General features: G+C 45.0%; 1 protein-coding gene across 1 annotated transcript in view; it reads left to right on the top strand.

Annotated features, from left to right (window-relative positions):
* Positions 1-366: 366 nt before the first annotated feature.
* LOC149427362 (complement decay-accelerating factor-like) overlaps positions 367-21,503 on the top strand; it is a gene marked incomplete at its 3' end in the record, with an annotated part of 76,385 nt that continues 55,248 nt past the window's right edge. Inside the window, exon 1 of the mRNA XM_089668092.1 lies at positions 367-473. The remainder of the gene's footprint in view (positions 474-21,503) is intronic.

Here is a 21,503-nt window from a genome sequence, read left to right as displayed (position 1 = left end):
CCTAGCAATAAGCTCAGTCCCCCGTGAACTTCTGCCTCCCTTGATGCAAATCCCCACCCCCATATGACTGGCACCCACGTTTAACTGCACCACCACAACATGTTATGGCTCCCCAATATCACTGATCCCCCCACATGTGACTGTACTTGCCATGTCACCCCCCCAAACAGCTTGGCGACATCTTGCGGTAGGATCGTCAGCAGCAGTGATCCGAGTGATGTGACTCCTGTAATTGCAATCCAGCATGAAAGGAGTTAACAGTTTATCAGAGCGAGATCGCTGATCGTCTGCTTATGCCTGAAACTGGCAGCTCTGGTCAGTGATTGGTCCAGGTGTATGACGTTGGAGTGTCACAAGTAAGGAGTGTGATCATAGTGGCTATAAAGGAGAAGAGCTCGTGATGTGACAGCTGGGCTGTGTGGACGTTGGAGAGTCTTGTGTGTCCTGATTGGTAGTGTTTGGGAGAAAGACGGGTGAGTTATTACCACTATATGATGATGACATTGCCTAGATCAGCCGGGCTTAGTGCTCGGGGTACTTCTGATCATTTTACTGATACTATATGTCGGTACGGATGGCGTTGCGATCAGTGTGTTGCTTTCCATTCATTTGGGCTACAACTTTCGTCCTGTATCCATGGTTTAGATCCGCTGCTCCTAATGACGAATGACAGCAGATGTTGGATGGGATTTCGTGTTTCTGGTGCGATTCTGATAAGTCGTTGTCCTAGGAATTGACGAACCTGAATTTGGAAATAGCGGTGTCACATGCCTGCCCTGGGTAGAGGAAGACCATGAGTCATCACAACTGAAAGTGAAAGCAGCTGTTTGTTTCCTGACAGTTGGCTGTGCCTGCTCTGCTCTCTGTGTTTTTGGTATTTCACTGTAGAGGGAAGAGAAATGTCATCCTCCCCAGATTATTATTATTATTATTATTATACAGTATTTATAAAGCGCCAATAGTTTGCTCAGCGCTGTACATTACAGAGGGGGACAGAACATGTGACAGAACAATACCAATACAATGCAGAACATAAGGGGATTGAGGGCTCTGCTCTTTCAAGCTTACAATCTAGGAGGGATGGGATAGTGGTACAGGAGGAGATAGCTGTGGGGGATGGAGTGGTAGGAAGAGTGGAGGAGGTCGGCAAGTTAGCAGGGGGTGGGGTAGGCTTCCCTGAAGAGATGGGTTTTCAGGGTGCACCTAAATGAGGAGAGTAGGTGATAATCTGATGGGTTGGGGCAGGGAGTTCCAGAGGATGGGTGACACCCTGGAGAAGTTCTGGAGGCGGGCATGGGAGGAGGAGACCAGGGAACTAGAGAGGAGGTCTTGTGAGAAGCGGAGTGTACGTGCTGGGTGGTACTTAGATATTAGGTCGGTGATGTAGTTCGGGGCAGTATGGTGGACAGCTTTGTATGTCAGTGTTAGGATTTGGAATTTGATCCATTGTGCAATCGGAAGCCAGTGGAGGGATTGGCAGAGGGGGGGTGGTGGAAACTGAGCAGTTGGTGAGGTGAATGAGTCTGGCAGCCGTAGTCAGGATTGACTGAAGCGGGGATAGCAGATCAAGTTCTCCTGTGTTTGTTAACTTTCCTTCATGTGAGTTTACATGTGCTCCGAGTATTTCATCTGCCCCTATGCACACCTTATTTTATGTTTATTAGGCTTGTGTACACCTGTTTTGCTCTCTGAAGAGTGATCAGCATTGGGCTTGCTCTTCAGAGAACATTGGCTAGTGAGGAGGCTAGGGTTGCCACCTCATCCCTTTAAATCTGAACAAATATTAACACAGGTTATGAGGCTAATTTAATTTAGATGAGGTGCTAAGTGAGTTTTAAGGACCACCTTAACAGCTCCCCATCTGCCCTGGGAAGCTGTTCAGGTGAAATTATATATATATATCTAAACACACACAATTTTGCATTTCAAGGTGGGGGGCATGCACCACGGCTGTCAATCACCGGATCCCAGCCGGTGATTGACGAGCATCTCTGACATAGGGGGAGAAAACCGTAAATAAAACCATTCTTTCCCCTGCCAGCTCCTGAACACTGTTTTGCATAGCTGTGAATAGCACAGCCATGCAAAGCAGTGTGCTTACAGTGAAGCACACACAGGACACAATGTAAAATGGCACACAGTAAACTCTTTGATCACCCCAGATGATAACCCCTTCATGCCCAGTGCCATTAGTACAGTTTATTACCGCTGCTCACTGTATTGATGTCAGTGACACCAAGTCCGTTCCCCCCCAGAGTCAGTCCCGCTGTAAGTTGCTGATCGCTGCTATTACTAGTAATAGTAAAAACAAAACAAAAAATCCCAGTATATATACTGCCATTTTGTAAACCAATTAATTTACATGTATTTGGATTTTTTGTAGCAAAGACATGTCGCAGAATACATTTTGGCCTAAATTTATGATGAAATTTTTTTTTTTTACTGGACATGTTTAATAGCAAAAAGTCCAAAATATTGTTTTCTCAAAATTGTTGGTCTTTTTATTTTTTTATTTTATAGTGCAAAAAAAAAAAAAAAAAAATTGCACAGGTGATCAAATACCACCAAAAGAAAGCTCTAGTCATGGGAAAAAAGACGTAAATTTCATTTGGGTGCAGTGTTGCAGGACTGTGCAATTGTCAGTTAAAATAACGCAGTGCCATAATGCAAAAAAGGGCCTGTTTAGGAAGGGGTGTGGCAGACGCAGCACCCTTTGGTGCCTAGTGCACTGTGGCATTAGAAAAATTATGCAATTGCTGTTTCTTTGTTTGATTAGACTGACTTTACTCTGTAATTCCTCCAATGCTGCTCTATGGATGCAGTAGGTTTAAAGAGCACACCGAATAGTTTAGTTAACTTCTTTAATAACTTCAATCTTCTTCATATAACTGCTTACAATGGCTTATTTCTTTCAATCGTTTAATTCGTATTACATTGGGTTGATTCGATAGCTTATCTCGATAGGTTCAATAGATTTGATAAATTTGTTCTGTATATTTCTATAGATAAATTCACTTGGATTTATAAATTCGATAGGATTTGTTCGATTATGATTACTCTACAGTGACTTGATTCGTTAAATTCGTAAGTTCGGTGTAACTACAAGTAAACACATACAACAGTTTTTACATACAGATCTACCTGCATTACTAAACAGAGGAACACACAAGTGCATTAAATACCTATTTGGCCTTCTCTGTTTCCATAAAGCTTCTCTGATTGGAACTGTCTGTTTCCTCTTCTGTCTGGTGAGCATGTGTCTCTAGAAAATCCTAGCAGGGAGTTTTACACAGGCATAGATGTGAAACTGGCTGGGATTGGTTAAGGCTCTGTACAGTATGAGGCTGTCTGTGATTGGCTCACCTTATACTAACTCTTAAAGGCATATTTTCCTTTTCTGCTTCTGCTAACACAATTAATATATCAATGTCATATAACATTCAAAGACATAAATCACGGGGCGCATGCGTGGCCAGGGACGATGGTGGTTGCATTTTAGCTGAGCTCTGCTCATCCCCGGCCAGCACGGACTCACCCGTCACGCGCCACTGCTTCCTTCTGCACAAGGGTGAGTCACATCTACCAGGCACCCGGCCCGGCACCTCGGAGAGACCTGTATGGGGAAGATAGGGCGCTGGAAGCCCCCCTCCCCGCAGCCACAGGAGTCGCGGCCATCGCCGCTCCAGCGGTTCCTGTCCAGGCCGCAATCCCCGGCCTCTAGTATGGCCAGGAGCCCAGGGAGAGATCCCGGCCCCCCGGTGGTCACGGAGGGTACTGCACCCTCATGCATCTCAGTCTCCATGCCTGCCTCTGCCCAGACCCAGCCCCAGATGGAGGACTCTGATCCCCAGCATATATCTGGGGGGGCAGTGGAATGCTCTGCATCAGGGAATCGTCCTCCCTCCACCCAGATATCTCAGCACACTGTACAATCTCCTTCCCTCACAATTTCAGCGTTGGACGATAAGCTGCAAATTTTTCTACGCAATATCACCGCATCCATATCCGCTGAGGTTGGAAAGCTGGCATTAGATCTCAGAGGGGAAATAACTCAGATTGGAGATCGCACGAATAAATTGGAGACTGAGTTTGATGATTTGGTGCAATACGTTCATGTCCTGGAAGAGGATAACGCATATTTGAAGCATTCCATGTCCCAAATGCAGCTCCAGCAAGAGGATCTAGAAAACGGGGAACGGCGCCAAAATATCCGTATACGCGGTATGTCCGAATCTATCGCTGATACACAATTACACCGTCACCTTCTATCCTTCTTTATCGCAACCGCCCCCCTGGTTCCAGAAGCGGATTGGCGAATTGACAGGGCTCATCGCTCATTGGGCCCAAAACCTACCGAAGGCACTAGACCACGCGACGTCATAGTTCGCTTTCACTTTTTTCAAAGCAAAGAAGCCTTATTAGCTGCTCGCCACACATCCTCTCTGGAATTTAAAGGTGACAGACTCCAACTCTTCTGCGACTTGTCCCCGATTACCCTGGCCAAGAGGCGAGCCCTGAAGCCGATCACCACACACCTTCAACGCCATCATGTCCCTTACCGATGGGGGTTTCCCTTCCGGCTGGTCGTAACTAGGGATAATACCCAAGTTGTGCTTCGTGATCTTCTTGAGGCGGATTCCTTCTTAAAGCACCTGGGACTTCCACCTTTGTCAGAAGATGTGTCTCCTCTGCCACCGACTCCGTCTTGCCCATCCGCCACCCCCAGCAAGATCTGGACCCCAGTCCGCGGAGGTCGGAAGAGACTTTCACGTACCCCACAACGTCCACGTCATCCTCAGTTGACCGATCCGCCTGTCTGAGGACTCTCTGGGGTGACTTTCCGGGGTGTTTCCGGTGACTATCCTTCCCTCCTGGTTTTTTTTTTTTTTTTTTTTTCTTTTTTTTCCCTTGCATAATTTTCCCTCAGGTTTCTCTTTTCTGTCCGGCCGAACCATTGTTGGGTGCATTTTTTCACTTCTGTTTTGTCTGGCCGGGCATGATGACCTTTCTGATGTCCTGGTTGTCGTGCTGCTCCCAATTTTGTCTAGCCATAGGCCTAGACGACTTGGGCCAATTTGTTGATCCCAAGTTTATATCCTCACGGATACTTATGTCAATCTCTGTGTTTATACTTTCATGTGTTCTTTTACTGTTTTTTGTTTTTCTATTACATCGATGGTATTTCATTCCTTTTTTATGCTAACACATTTGCTTCAATCCTTGTTATTTTATAATGGCTTTGAGGTTTCTGTCATATGTCAAGGGCCTCAACTCCATTCAAAAACGGTGGATGGCTTTGAGGGAGTTTCGATCCTCAGGAGCAGACATTATTTTTGTCCAAGAGACCCATTTCAAATCAGCTGGTTCCTTTCGTTTTGCCTCAAGGTTTTTTCCCCAAGCCTATTCGGCCTTCGATCCCTCCGGGAAGGCTGGGGTGGCAATCTTGATTGGGTCGCACTGCTCCCTTCGGGTTGTTTCCTCCAAAGTTGACCAAAAAGGTCGCTTCATTATTTTGGAATGTATGCTTGGTGACACTCCCCTTGTTCTGTTGAATTTATACGCCCCCAATACGGGTCAATTGCAATTTCTTTCCCAAACACTAGCTGCCTTAGATTCTTTTTCCACCTCGCATGTGATTGTGGGGGGTGATTTTAATTTGATTTTTTTCCCCCCATAAGGACAGGAAAGTTCTTTTTGAATCCACACCCTCAAAGCGGCAATGCTCCTCTTCAAAATCCTTTCGTAGACTGATAAGGGAGCATCGTCTCTTCGACGCTTGGCGGATTAAACACCCCACCCATAAACAATTTACTTTCTACTCCACCCCCCACCGTAGCTATTCTCGCTTAGATCACTTTTTCATCTCTGCCCCACTGCTTCCACTCTTGGTCACTTCTGAAATTAATCCCATTACCTGGTCTGACCACGCCTCTCTGACTTTAAACCTTTTCTTTCCTCCTGCTATATCCAAACCATGTCACTGGCGCCTTAATGAGACTTTCCTCACTACAGACCATCTTAGGGATGAATTGTCTCGGGGACTTGATACCTATTTTACCCATAATGTTGGCTCCGTAGCTTCCTCCTCAACTTTATGGGAGGCCCATAAGGCGGTATTTCGAGGACTCTGTATTTCTATGGGCTCGCGTTTAAAGAAATCTGCGGCAAGTGCTAGGGCCTCTCTTGTACGTCAACTATCTTTGGCGGAACGACGGTTGATGGCCAAGCCGTCCGTTTCTGGGCTCCGGAGGGTAACATTTTTCCGTGACCGCATTAAAACTCTTGACTCCAGTAAGTCTGCACAGTCCCTCCTGTGGGTTAAACAGAAATTTTACGAATTTTCCAACAAACCCCATCGTATGTTAGTCAATCGACTTAAAGCTCAGTCTCCTTCTACGATGCCTGATCTTTTAATCCAACCAAACAGAAGCCCTACCTATGATCCTCAGGTCATGGCAACCCTTTTTGGCTCATACTATGAGAAACTGTATAACTGTTTGACCCCAGACCTTCACCCGCCTCTCACACAGTCATCCTTTGACGACTTTTTTGATTCCTTGTCACTTCCGAGACTATTACCCCCAGACATTGCCATCCTTAATGCTGACATTACGCTAAAGGAACTACTTGACACGATTAAACATCTTCCCTCTCGTAAGGCCCCGGGTCCGGATGGATTACCCTACTCTTATTATAAATCCTTTATTGGTATCCTGGCTCCCCATCTTCTTTCCCTTTTATAGCGACCTTTTTAAGGGGGTCACACCCCAGACTGACTTTTCACGTGCCTATATCTCGGTTATCCCTAAACCCAATAAAGATCTCTCTATTGTAGACAACTATCGTCCGATTGCACTACTTAATTCCGACTACAAGATTTTCACTAAAATTTTAGCCAACCGATTGTCTGGAATTATTTCCAAACTCATACATAGGGACCAAGTGGGCTTTGTACCTTCCAGACATGCTGCAGATAACACCAGGAGATCTATTGATCTGGTTAACCGATCTTCCACCCCTGCTGTGCTATTGAGCTTAGACGCTCAAAAAGCTTTCGACCGGTTAAGTTGGCCTTACATGTTCATGGTCTTGGAGAGATTTGGTTTCAGAGGCCCATTTGTAGCAGCCTTGAAGGCCCTTTACTCTTCCCCATTTTCGCAGGTCAGATTAGCCTCTTTTCTCTCACTCCCTTTTCAGATGTCCAATGGCACTCGTCAGGGTTGTCCACTCTCTCCCTTACTGTTTATTCTTTGCCTGGAGCCGTTGGCCACATCCATCAGGTCGAATCCGGATATTCGCGGGATACATTCCCATACCCATGAGTACAAGTTATCGCTGTTTGCTGACGACATTCTCCTCACACTCACGAGTCCCTTTACTTCTTTACCGATTTTGCATCTGACCTTGAAACAATTTGGGGCTATATCAGGCTACAAAGTTAATACGTCTAAAACTGAGGCACTCCCAATACACGTCTCACCAGCCGTTCTATCCTCGCTTCAGGAAGCTTTTCCCTACCGGTGGTGCACCCATTCTTTAAAATATTTAGGTACTCATCTTACTTCCTCTTACCAATCCATATACGAGGCCAATTTCCCTTCACTATTTATTGCAATTTCTCGCTCCCTGAAACAATGGGATGCTCTGCCCATTTCTTTCCTCGGACGCATTAATGTATTAAAAATGACAGTGTTACCTAAACTTTTATACCTGTTTGCGACCCTCCCCGTTCCCGTTCCTATGTCCAAACTCCACTCTCTTCAGAAATCTTTCCTGCATTTTATTTGGCACAACAAGCGGCACAGGATTGCACGTTCTGTTTTGCTATCCCCGCGCTCTAGGGGGGGCTTGGGGGCTCCGGATATAATAACATATTACTACGCAACTCACCTTCGTTTTCTCATGTCATGGTCTTCCCATTATCCACCCAACACATGGACTGAGATCGAATCCTTGCAACTGTCCCCAGCCCATCTATGTTCTCTCCTTTGGTCGACCTCAGCAGTGGATGTCTCCTCCTTTCGCCATTTATTCCTTGGTCCCATGCAATTTTCTCTAACTGTTTGGCGGAAATGTAAGGCTAAATTTTCACTGGCCTCTGATTGCTCCCCACTGACTAATATCCTCTGTAACCCTAATCTCCCAGACAACATGGCCATGTCCCGGATGTCTCATTGGGCTGTAGCTAACCTTTTTCAATTGCGTCACTTGGTACACCCGGTGACTCGTAAGTTACACTCATTCCCAGTTCTCCAGAAAAAAGCCCTTTTACCTCCTCAACACCTATATATTTATCTTCAAATACGCCACTTTTTTTCCACTTCATCACCTTCATTGACTCTGGGGAAGCCTACTCCCTTCGAACGTCTATGTATGCAGGGTCCTCATCACAGGGGTATAATCTCTAATACATATAAACTTCTTATGGAAGCCCCCTCTTTATCCAACAATACTCACCTTTATATGCGTAGGTGGTCTCAATTTATACAATGCGATATTGATTTATTGACATGGCAGAAAATTTGGGAAAATGCATCTAGATCTTCTGTCTGTGTGGTTTTTAAGGAAAATATATACAAGATCATGATGTTATGGTACAAAACACCTGAAGTTCTGCATGCTTATAATCCGAATGCTTCTCCTGATTGCTGGCGCTGTAGTAGAGACCTCGGTTCTCTCTATCATATTTTTTGGACATGCAGCTCCATTGCTCCTTTTTGGCAGGATGTTCTCTCCTTGCTGAATTCATTGCTGCGTGTCTCTCTCCCACTTGATCCACTACATTTTTTGCTGGGTTTACCATTCCCAGGACTACCTAAATTATCCAGGAAACTCGCTGTCCATGTGCTGACCGCGGCCAGGAGAAGCATTCCTATGTGTTTGTTGTCCTCTGATCCTCCTTCAATGCCGATTTTTGTACAAACTTATTGCTGATGTAAGACAGATGGAATATTTGACTGCACTACATAGTTGTTCGTTTGCTGTATTTGAGATGATTTGGCTCCCATGGGATACTTTCACTTCTATGCCGGCCCACATTGCAAGGCCCTGATATTTTTCACACTGTTTATTATGATTTAGCTGGTCCTGACCCTATTTAACTCTGCCATCGATGTACCTTTCTGTTATGTTTATTTTCTCTTCTGATTCTTTGAAATATAGTGTTTGTATTTCACAAAAACCAATAAAAATTGTTAATATAAAAAAAGACATAAATCACAGCAATGATTTTGCTTTTGGCTTTAACATATGCACATATACACTGTACTGAGGTTATTGGCAGGTTTGGTATACACATATATGTGAACCATATTAACAACCTAGGACTGGTCTTAGCTGGCCAGCTACAGGGGGGGAGTAAATCCTTAGGAGGGCAAGTGGTTAATTAGCCACAGAACCTGTGCAATGAATGTGTTTGGTTTTAGGGTCATTTCAGATGGGGCAGACCCATTTAGCAGATCTGCTTGCTCACTGGGGGGTCCTTTCACCTTTCACCGATCCCTGCTGAGCAAGCAGATAACAGCTCTGTGTCCGCTCCGCTGCTGCAGAGCGGACACAGAGCTGCTTGCTCTCCTCAGTGGGTGGTTGGATGAAAACAGAACGCTTGTTCCTTCCATCCCTTGTTTGCGGATCAGATGTCGGCGGGTGTAAACTGACACATGTTTGTTTACACCCGCTGCTCTATAGCAGAGAATAGAGGTTCCAATTGGGTCTGCCTGAAAAACAGGCAGGCGGACCCAATCAGAACATCCATCTGAAAGAGGCCTAAAGTGATTAGGTGGCAATCCTAGAGGAGGTGTTCTATCGACTCCTCACCACCTGTTTTAACTCCCTAAAAGCCAGGCAACTGCACCAAAATCGCAGCATGACCCCATTCATTTGAATGGGTTATTCTTAAAGGAAAAGTGTCTCCTGTGGATCACAGGAGTGCAATTCGTTCTGCACTCCTGTGACCCGTTTTCAGTCCATTGCCGGCTGAAATCACTCAGCCAGTCCAAGTTGGGGAAAGATCCTGACTTTAAAGTCAGGATCCACTCTAGAGTCTAGAGCGGCACCTGGTTCAGCCTCATAGGTGAATCTTAATAGCACCACTCAAAAGCTGGAAAGGGGGGAAGAAAGATCCCCTCCCCTCAAGGAGAAAACCAAGGGAGCAGCATCCTGAATATATTCCAGTCTCTCAAGTGCAGGTAAACAGACAGACGCCGTGCAAAAGCAACCCTGGACTGCCTCTGTGACCAACTTCATGTGCCTGACTCTGGGAGTTGGTATTGAACGGCGTCCGTCTGTTTACCTGCATTTGAGAACCTGGCTCAGCTTGTCAGCAATCTGCTGAGAACCTGAGCCAGCCGCACCCTCCTCCTCCACAGCCCTGCACTCCAGTGAGCATGGGGGGGTACCAGATCAGACAGCGGTGACTGACAGTCACCACTCTCTGCTCAGACTGGCTTTGAAAACTCAGCAATCAGTAGTCATGTGATCGCTGAGTTCTCACACTTAGGCTAGGTGACACCTATGCAGTTTGTCTTTGGTCCGTTTCTGCAGTGCTTTTTGCATTGCGTTTTTACACTTTCATTTTTGCCACATTTTTTTATGTGTTTTGCATTTTTTTTTCTTCTTGCTAGGTAGATTTATAACGCAGCAAAAACGCACTACATGCTTTTTTCAGCGTTTCCATTCAAGTCTATAGAACTAAAAATGCAACCTTTTGCGTTCAAAAAAGTCCCTGACCCTTTCCAAAAAACACACCGGGTGAAAACGCAGAGCTGTGAATGTGTCCCATAGGAAATCGTGTTGAATGGACTGTACTGCATTTCTGGAAAACACTTCGGTATCAACCTAGGGTTAGAGCTGGCAGTCGACAGATGCAGCATCCACCTGGTTAAGTATATTTGGGAGAAAAAATAGAAACCCATACTTCTCTTTTAACTGGAAAGCATTGCGGCTGCGGCATGTATACATCCCTGGCCACTGCCTCTGAAGCAAAAGGGGGAGCTGTTGCGGGGCAGTAAAAACACAGTTGAACCACAGTATTTTACTGTCTTCCCCCCCCCCCCCCCCCCAATCACATGTGTAAACGAGCCCTTAGTAATGTAGCAACATATAATTTGGTGGCACATATGGAGGGATGATCGCTAAAGGACACTACTAATAGGTCAATAGATATTGTAAAGTGCTGAGCAAACTGTTGCCGCTATATAAATCCTGTATAATAATAGATCAAAATATCTAGTCCCATCAGTCCATTAAAGTACAATCTTCTCCATGACTCTGTGGTTCTCTTTTATTGGGATGCAGTGATGTGTATCATTCCTCTTTTTATATGTGAGTTTAATAAACTGTTTACTGAATTACTTCACCCAGATCGGCGCCCTCTTTTGCTTTTGTAAAGAAGCCTTTAGACCTGTTTCAAATGAGCTTCAGATTCAACCCGAGCACAAGACGCACTTTGGAGAGCAAAGCAGGTGTAGACGAGCCCTTACAGATATTTTATATAGTGCCACCAATTTACACAGTGCTTTACATATATTTTGTTAATTTAAATAAGTCCCTGCCCTCAGGCATCTGACGGCCTTAGGTCCCTAATGCACATTTATACATACACATACTATGGCCAGTTTAGACAGGAGCCAATTAACCTACCAGCATGTCTTTGGGAGTGTGGAAGGAAACTGGAGTAACCAGAGGAAATCCACACAGGCACAGGGAGAACCTGCAAACTCCAGACAGAGGGTCGTGGTATGGATTCGAACTGACCACCCTAGTGCTGCTAGGTGGAAGTGCTAGCCATGGTGCAGTGCAATTTCTTAAAGTGTGTGTGTGTGTGTGTGTGTGTGTGTGTGTGTGTGTTCATTAACAGGTTATGTACTTGCATTTTTCTCATGGTTTCGTACTTTTACAACCAGTCACCTTCTCCTACAAAAAACAAAACGTGTGAAGCATGAAAATGCAACAACAACATGTAAAAACACATGATTATGTAGCAGCACTACTGTGATCCTAGGTTAATGGCACCTTCATGCAATTATTTTCAATGTGTCCTAGAAGTGAAAACATGTATCCATGAAAATATTTTTCTATATGCCCGGTTTCCGCTGCAATGCCGCCTATAGGTGCGGACATGCAGGCGTGTAGCATTTTACCGTACCGCACTGGATAAAAACTATTCACTGCTGGGGCACATAGCAAAGAGTTGTAAAGGTTGATGCAAAAAAAATTGGCGTTTTCATGAGAACAAGCGCATACAACCATTCACTTCCATTGCTAGTTGTACACAACACCTGCAGCTCTTAGCGCAGGAAAACACCAGAAATTTACGCTAGTGGATGTTTGCATCTGCAAACCTCCATGGGCATGTACCATTTTCTGGATGACTTGGAGGAACAGGGGTGCAGTGCACAGCCCACTGCTGGCAACCTGTCAGAATCAATGACAGAATGGAATATGCAGCGGCTGGATGTTCTGTTCTGAGCGGTACTCCAATTTAGGGCCATATGTGTTTAGGGGCCTATGCCCAATACAGCCTTAAGGCCCCTTTCACATGGGCATTCCATATGTCCATTTTTCATCCATCCTTTTATGGATAAAAACGGAGCCCCATGTGTTTCTATGGACTTCCAGATGAACCTCTTTTTATATCCGTTAATGTCCGTATCCGTTAACATACTTTTTTTTGAACGGAAGAAGACCCTATTTTTCGTCAGCAAAAAAAAAAATGGATGTAAGCGGATGAAAAACGGATGTAAACAGATGAAAAAACTGTCCAAAAGATGAATGAACGAAACCAGCGCTCCAGTTTTCATACAACCAAGGCGATGCCAAAATGCCAACCGAAGAGGTGCTGCCCTTTTAAGATCGGGGAATCTGACCACTAGTGGAAAAGAACAAACAAGGGCGCACTCTCATCGTGCATTACCGTGGTATAACATGTATTTATTAAATGAAAAGAGACTATATACTCACAAACCAACGTGATAAAAAGGCAGTAAAGGGTGGTCCACAAGGACAGTCACAATGCATCTGTGTCTACTGGTGCAGACAGGCTAACGCGTTTCGGGAGGAAGGGGGTTTAGCTCCCGAAACGCGTTAAACTATCTGCACTAGTAGACACAGATGCATTGTGACTGTCCTTGTGGACCACCCTTTACTGCCTTTTTATCATGTTGGTTTGTGAGTATATATTCTCTTTTCATTTAATAAATACATGTTCTACCACGGTAATGCACGATGAGAGTGCGCCCTTGTTTGTTCTTTTCCACTAGATAAAAAAACAGAAGTAAACTTTTTTTTTTTTTTTTTTTTTTTTCCTTTCAAAAAACTTGACTGAACTGAAGAAAAAAAAAAAACACCCGTGTGAAAGGACCCTTAGTGTAAGTAGTGCTCCCAGCTGCATATTTCATCCTATCATTGATTTTAATAGGCTGCCAGCAGCAGGCTGTACCCTGCACCTGTGCCCAAGGATGCCCAGAAAAGCAAATTGTTTACACTGTATCATCCAAATCCCCTGTCTTTGAGGACTTAAATGCATAATTGTAGTGTACTATAAATGCATAGCTGCAGGTCTGTCAATGCCAGCGTACATGAGACCTTAAAGTGCCACTTTTGCATAAAAGCGATTGTATTATGTTAATTGTGAGGTTTATGTTTGTAAGGATAGTATTCGGTATATCTTTTTTTTTTTTTTTTTTTCTCCTCCCCTCATTCCTCTGTATTGTTATGCACGTTCACATGCATACCAAGCTATCCAGCAGTGACAGTTGTTTGGAAAAACTATGAAGCCTCATTCATACTGGTAAAACCTGCTTTTATAGTTTAGAATTACCTGATCTTAGGAATGTTCTCAAAGTCCTCAGCCCAGCACAGAAAAATATAGTTCTGTTGGTGCAAAGCAGAAAACTGAGACTACCCAATCTCCAGTAGATCAAATAGAAATTAAATCTGATCTGCAGCACCTTCTAAATGTATTTAAAGCATCAAGCTCAACAATGCAAATTCCAACCCTTCATCAGGTATAACAAGAACAAGACATAAATTCAATAGTGTTCCTTCTAAAGCAGTGGTTCTCAACCTTTCTAATGCCGCGACCCCTTAATACAGTTCCTCATGTTGTGGTGACCCCCAACCATAAAATTATTTTCGTTGCTACTTCATAACTGTAATTTTGCAGTGGGAGGAGTAGTGCCACATCATTGGTGTCAGTGGAAGGAGTAGTGCCCCATCACTGATGTCAGTGGGATGAATAATGCCCCATCGTTGGTATCAGTGGGAGGAATAGTGCCCCATCGTTGGTATCAGTGGGAGGAATAGTGCCCCATCGTTGGTGTCAGTGGGAGGAATAGTGCCCCATCATTGGTGTCGGTGGGAGGAATAGTGCCCCATCATTGGTGTCGGTGGGAGGAATAGTGCCCCATCATTGGTGTCGGTGGGGGGAGTAGTGCCCCATCATTGGTGTCGGTGGGGGGAGTAGTGCCCCATCATTGGTGTCGGTGGGGGGAGTAGTGCCCCATCATTGGTGTCGGTGGGGGGAGTAGTGCCCCATCATTGGTGTCGGTGGGGGGAGTAGTGCCCCATCATTGGTGTCGGTGGGGGGAGTAGTGCCCCATCATTGGTGTCGGTGGGGGGAGTAGTGCCCCATCATTGGTGTCGGTGGGGGGAGTAGTGCCCCATCATTGGTGTCGGTGGGGGGAGTAGTGCCCCATCATTGGTGTCGGTGGGGGGAGTAGTGCCCCATCATTGGTGTCGGTGGGGGGAGTAGTGCCCCATCATTGGTGTCGGTGGGGGGAGTAGTGCCCCATCATTGGTGTCGGTGGGGGGAGTAGTGCCCCATCATTGGTGTCGGTGGGGGGAGTAGTGCCCCATCATTGGTGTCGGTGGGGGGAGTAGTGCCCCATCGTTGGTGTCGGTGGGGGGAGTAGTGCCCCATCGTTGGTGTCAGTGTGGTGGAGGGGAGAATAGTGCCCCATCGTTGGTGTCAGTGTGGTGGAGGGGAGAATAGTGCCCCATCGTTGGTGTCAGTGGGGGGAGTAGTGCCCCATCATTGGTGTCAGTGTGGTGGAGGGGAGAATAGTGCCCCATCGTTGGTGTCAGTGGGGGGAGTAGTGCCCCATCGTTGGTGTCAGTGGGGGGAGTAGTGCCCCATCGTTGGTGTCAGTGGGGGGAGTAGTGCCCCATCGTTGGTGTCAGTGGGGGGAGTAGTGCCCCATCGTTGGTGTCAGTGGGGGGAGTAGTGCCCCATCGTTGGTGTCAGTGGGGGGAGTAGTGCCCCATCGTTGGTGTCAGTGGGGGGAGTAGTGCCCCATCGTTGGTGTCAGTGTGGTGGAGGGGAGAATAGTGCCCCATCATTGGGGTCAGGGGGGGGAGTAGTGCCCCATCGTTGGTATTAGTGACAGCCTGAGCTCGCTCTCTCACTTACCTGTCAGCTGTCTTCCTTCTCTGGCCGCTCTCCTCTTCACTCGCTCCGGCAGCTCCCTCGATCTTCTTTGATGTGCGCGCGCTGCCGCTCGGCTCCTCCTCTCCAAGCTCCACCTCCTCGCCGGTGATTGGCCGCCTGTGTGCCTCTCCTGAGCTACAGGTCCGGTGGCCAATCAGCGGCGAGGAGGCGGAGCTGCTGAGCGATCCCGGAGGTGTGGCCAGGTGACAGGAGCAGCGTATCATCCCGCCCACACATCGTCGGAGAGAGGAGCGGTGTCTCGGTTCCTAAGACCATCGGAAATATGTGTTTTCCGATGGTCTTAGGCGACCCCTGGGAAATGGTCGTTCGACCCCCAAAGGGGTCGCGACCCCCAGGTTGAGAACCGCTGTTCTAAAGCATATATATCAAACTGGAAGCAAGCAACACCTGAGCTTCTTTACATAAGTCATTAGTCAGTCTAATTAACCAGCTTGTTACCTAAAGAAACATGGCAATATCACTGGCCATTCCTCATATTTGGCCCCTTTCACAAGGGGCAGAATCTTCTTTGCTCAGCATTGGGATTTGTTCGCTGACCCCCAGCAGAATGAGTGGATGACAGCTTCTGCAGAGCGGACATGGGCAAAGCCTGCTCTGCTGTATGGGTGGCTGGGAGTAAATGGACCAGCTGTCTGTTTACACCCAGCTGCCCTCAGATCCAATCCACCTAGACAGACGGATGGATTCCCTTTCGTGCGTGGGGTTTTTTTTTTTTTTTTTTTTTTTTTCTTTTTACAGATCAGATTGGAGGTAGGTGGATGTAAACAAGCAAGTTCATTTATACCCTCTGCTTCATAGAGCTACATGGGCCATCCAATCAGGTCTGCCTGAAATACTGACTGGCAGACCTGATTGGATCACCCATGTGAAAATGCCTTACCTGTAATAAAAAGCACAAAGGAAACAAACTGTAACATAAAGGTGTACAGTGGGTAAAGGTTCAGTTTTTGTTCTATCCAGCTGTATTTACTCAGTTCAACTTATAACATCCAAGTGAAAGATAACACCAACATGTCAGAAAAAACAAACAGAAAATTCAAAAACAGACTCCCTGAATTTGAAAAAGGATCACCTCCTTGTGTCAATATTTTGTTGAACCACCTTCTGCTTTAATTACAGTCTTTAGCCTATTGGGATATGTCTCTACTAACTTTGCACATCTAGACTGCAATATTTGCCCACTCTTCTTTGCAGAACTGCTCAAGTTCCGTTAAATTTGATGGTGACTGTTTGTAGACTGCACTCTTCAAGTCATTCAACAGATTTTCAGTGGGGTTTAAGTCTGACCTCTGACTAGGCCATGCAAGAATATTCACCTTTTTTCTCCTTCAACCACTGTGCGGTCAATATTTACTGTGTGATTTGGGTCATTGTCATGTTGGAAGGTAAACCTTCCCATTGACAACTTTCTGGCAGGGGGCAGCAGATTTTCCTCAAGAATTTGATGGTATTTTGTCCCATTCATTATTTCTTATATCCTGACAAGTGCTCCAGTCCCTGCTGCAGAGAAACACCCCCATCACAGGATTTTACCACCTCCATGCTTTACTGTAGGAATGGTGTTATTTGAATGGTGAGCTGTGTTGGATTTCTGCCAGACATATTGTTTAGTATTGAGGCCAAATAATTCCATTTTAGTCTCATCTGACCATAACACCTTTTTTCCATGTGGCCTCAGAACCTTCAAGGTGCCTTTTTGGCAAAGCTCAGCCATGACTGCATGTGGCCTTTCTTGAGGAGTGGCTTTTTACATGCAACCCTCCCATACAAACCACATTTGTGGGAAATTTGTGGCATTGTTGTCATATACACACAGTGACCACTCTGTCATACATTCCTGCAACTGCTTCAGAGTTGTAGGTCTCTTGGTAACCTCTCTGACCAGTTTCCTCCTGTCTCTTTCATCCCGTTTGGTGCATCCCGGTCTGTGTTGTACTCAACACCTTTCACTTCTTAATAGACTTCACTGTGCTTCTAGGCATTGATTTTCTTGTATCCATCTCCTGACTTGAGCCTATCCACAACTTTTTACAGTGCTGTGCCACCCATAGTTGATTGTTTGCTTCAGTTGCACTATCAGGGACTGAAATGCTGCAGGAAAGCTCTTTCATGCTGAACTAATCAAAATGACCACAGCTGATAGTTGAAAGTCAAATGGCTTTGTGTGCCATTGAGAAGGTGATTAGCTACACCTAATTGCATTTTTAGGAAGAGGGTGATCCTTTTTTCTAACACTTGATTCTGTTTTTTTTTGTTTTGTTTTTTTACATGTTGGTGTTATGTCTTTCACTTGGATGTTATAAATTGCACTGAGTAAATACAGCTGGATTAAACAAACTGTGCCTGTCTTCATTTCAGGCTGCAAAGCAACAAAATGTGATTATTTAAAAGGGGAGGAATTCTTTTCTATACCCACTGTAAATCAAAATCCTTAATTAACCCCTTGGGTGCAATAGTATCAAGTTGAGAGATCCTCTTAACTCTGTCTCGGTTACTCCCTATTACCACCTCTCTTTTAACAAGGAATGGGGTCAATCACTATAGGGCCACATTCACACCTGAGACTGGTCCTGATAGAGTTTATATATAGTTTATATGCAAGAACCGCAGTGGGGTTTGCAGTCGATTAGCTGTGGGGAGCAGCCCCATTGAAAGCAATGGGAGACTTCTGGCTTCCACAGTTAATCACAGTTGCTCACATGTAATCGCTATGCAGTGATCACCTTTAAGTGATCCCGCAGCTAAACTCCGGCAAAAAGTGTGATGCTTTGTAATCAGAGCATCGGCACAGTTTACTTCACAGAACACACCAGCAGCTGCATTACAACATGGCTGCTGGTGCGAACAGGCCCTAAATGTAACCGAACACTGCCAGGGGTGCTTACAGCAGTCAGCATTAATTCACATGATTTAAAGCCAACCTCCATAAATACTGACATTTTATCTTTACTACTTCAGGAACTTTTTATGTCTAGGTTTAGATGTGCAGCACGACTGAAAAGTTATCCGCATTCAGATCACTTTTCAGAGGCTTTTGATAGGCAGCTGCCTATTTTAACCCTGTAGATGCCACACCACCACGTGCATTGAATTGCTTGAATGGGCCACTTTTAACTGCGCCGCTGAATGTGACAACTTTTTCCCATAACGGAGATACTTTGCTTTGCTCCTGGTGGCAAACATTTTCCCCCTGTTGTGTGCAAACACCATTGTCTGCTGCCTTTGCACCCTAATGCTAGGTACACATAGGAAGGGTTTTTTTTGTTTATTTTATCACAGGCTCACTGAAAAAATAACTGGGAGGTTGCCATACTAACTAAGCAATGTTGGTGTGGCAATCTCCCCCGCCGAGTTATTCTGTTCTGACAGAACACACTGTTCAGTACTTGCATGCTGGTTTTCCAGCATGCCCGCACGACAGAAGCAGGGGCGGACTGACCATTTGGAAACTAGCCCACTGCCCGAGGGCCTGGGGTCAGTAGGGGGCCCCATGAGATGCCCCTGGTACCTTTTTTCATAGGCTTTTTTGAGTTTGGGCAAGGACACGGGGCCCCATGATCCCCCTATTGCCCGGGGCCCCATGAGTTGTCAGTCCGCCCTGGACAGAAGCCTGTCATTGAATCGGCTGCTGTACACACTGGCTGGTTTCTGTTAAACTGGCTGATATTTGGCCCATGTGTACTGAAGTCTGTGGATTCTTGCCACTGGAATCAGTTGATTCCAGACAGCTGCAAGCAATGTTCCTAGCCGGTTACCTGCAGTTAGGACAGGTCACCAACCCTGGATGCAATGGGGTTGAATTTACTAAAACTGGAGATATGCAAATAATCCAATCTGCTTCCAGTTTTCAATTTTTTTATTTTTTTATTTTTTTGTCCAAGCAGAATTGGAACAAGCTGAAGTTAGAAGCTGATTGGCAACATACACCACTGCATGAAAAGTAATGTCTGCACCTGGGTGGATTTTAATTAAATAAAGTTGATTTAAATTGCTATTGAAAAGGCTCGATTTAAATCATAATTTTTAAAGAGCAACTGTCATCTGTCCTGCAGCAGCTCCCCCTCTGACCCGCTCTTTACTCTTTACTCTCACCAACAGTCCTATTCACTTAAATGGGACAGCTGGTGATACAGCAGTGACACGACAAGGTGAGGAACGTGGCGGCAGCAGGTGAGTGGATGCCCGCTAACAGGCGCTGCCATGATGGATCTACAATGACAGGTGCTCTTTAAATGTAAGGAATCCGACTCATTCTTGCTGGTAGTTAGAATCTTTATTTGCAAACCAAATGAAGATTTCCTTTTTAGAATAATAAGCTGTCAGGTTAGTAAAACAGCGATATCAGAACCGATTTTAGGTTAATCACGCATAGTTGGGAGAACTACTCAGATTCTTTTATTTCATGTTTTTTTTCTTATGGCTACTGTGAAATTGTGTGAATGCATCAATGCAGTGCATGTTATCTCAGCTTGCAGAGCTGGAGTTTACCAAAAATTTAAATGTAGCAGAGCAGGGGTGTGCATAGCCCGGCAGTGTTGCGTAGCTCAGCTATCTGGCAGCTCAATGCCAACTTATGGCCACAGACAAGACGTATGTTGGTGCACGATGTGGGCAGCCTTTATTCTGTAGGGAAGGGTCACACCTGTGCAACGTTTGACCTAGTAGGGCCAAGATATACAGCATTGTGAAAAGGTCCCACCTGATGTTTGTGTTCATGTTACACAGTTACAGAATAAGTCACTACTGGACCTGCATACTGGACGCATTGTTTTTCTCTGTTAATGTGGTTAAAAAAAGATTTATGTAGGTTAAGGACAGCTTCTGGCAACTTTCTGCAGGTATGGGAATGGCAAAATAAAACTCCTTCTGGACAACTGTTGGCAATTCCACCACTTTTCCCTGGATCAAGATATTGCTCCTATAGGCCAGATTTCACACCTGTACATTTAGGTGTGCTTCTTAACAACTGTGCATTTCCCCCTGGACTACATTCCTACCAGTTTAACTGGTAGATAAATACGGGTTTATACTAGGGATGTACCGATATATCGGCGGCCCAAAATGGTGTTATCAGCATTTTACTGATCAGAAAAAAGGGGCAATAATGGTGATTCTACCTGTGGTGTGTTTTTTTTTTTTTTTTTTTTTTTTTTTTTTTTGCAGCAATTTTACCACATTTAGGGTGATGATTGCATAGGCCATATGACTCAAAAACACACTAAAAACTCAACATGTGCATTTTTGCTGCGTTTTCAATGCATGGTTCACAACAATGCAGTTCGCGTTTTGTATTTTTGCATATGCGTTTTTATGAATTTGCATAAGTTTATTTATTTTGGCCAACTTGTTGCAGGGCAGATTAAAAATGTATCAAAAACACAGCATGTGTGCATTTTTAATGGGTTTTCACTGCATTGCAGGTCTGGCTCGCCCCAATGCAGTTTACATTCTTGTCTGTTTTGCAGTGCATTTTTTGCACACGCTTTTTTGGCGTGTTTTTTGAAGCGTATTCCATTTTTTTTGAATATTTGTTTTGTTTTAAATTTTTTGGTTTTGTTTTTTTGGCAGATTTAAAATATAAAACACGTCAAAAGTGTGAAACCTCAAAAGCACACTTTTCTGCAGTGTCTCCATTGAAGTTTATTGAACCAAAAGTGCACCTTTTGCATTTAAAAAAGTCCCCGACCCTTTCCAAAAATGCAGTAGTTCAAAAAAGCCTAAATGTGAACGTGTCCCACAGGAAACCATGTTAAATGGGCTGTAGTGCATTTTGGCAAAAAGTACTAAAAACCACATAGATGTGAACCAGGCCTCAATGGGGAGGAACATTTTTGGGGCATTTTTTTCCCCTCTTTTTAACTCGCCAAATATGCACCAAAAGTGTGGCAAGCAGGATTTTCAACACCGCAAGGGGAGTACAACAGACCAGTGTGAAGACATGCATTGAATTTAAAGGGATGCATTTTTCTTGAGCTCTTCTTCCACTTTTTTTTTTTTCACCACGAAAGTGCTTCAAAAACTGCTCAGTGTGTAAGCAGCCTATTGGCTGAAAATA

This window comes from Staurois parvus, unplaced genomic scaffold, assembly GCF_062004578.1.
Source record: "Staurois parvus isolate SC_StPar_1 unplaced genomic scaffold, SC_StPar_1.0 ptg003832l, whole genome shotgun sequence".
Classification (NCBI taxonomy): domain Eukaryota; kingdom Metazoa; phylum Chordata; class Amphibia; order Anura; family Ranidae; genus Staurois; species Staurois parvus.
This window is presented reverse-complemented; position numbering and strand designations above follow the sequence as displayed.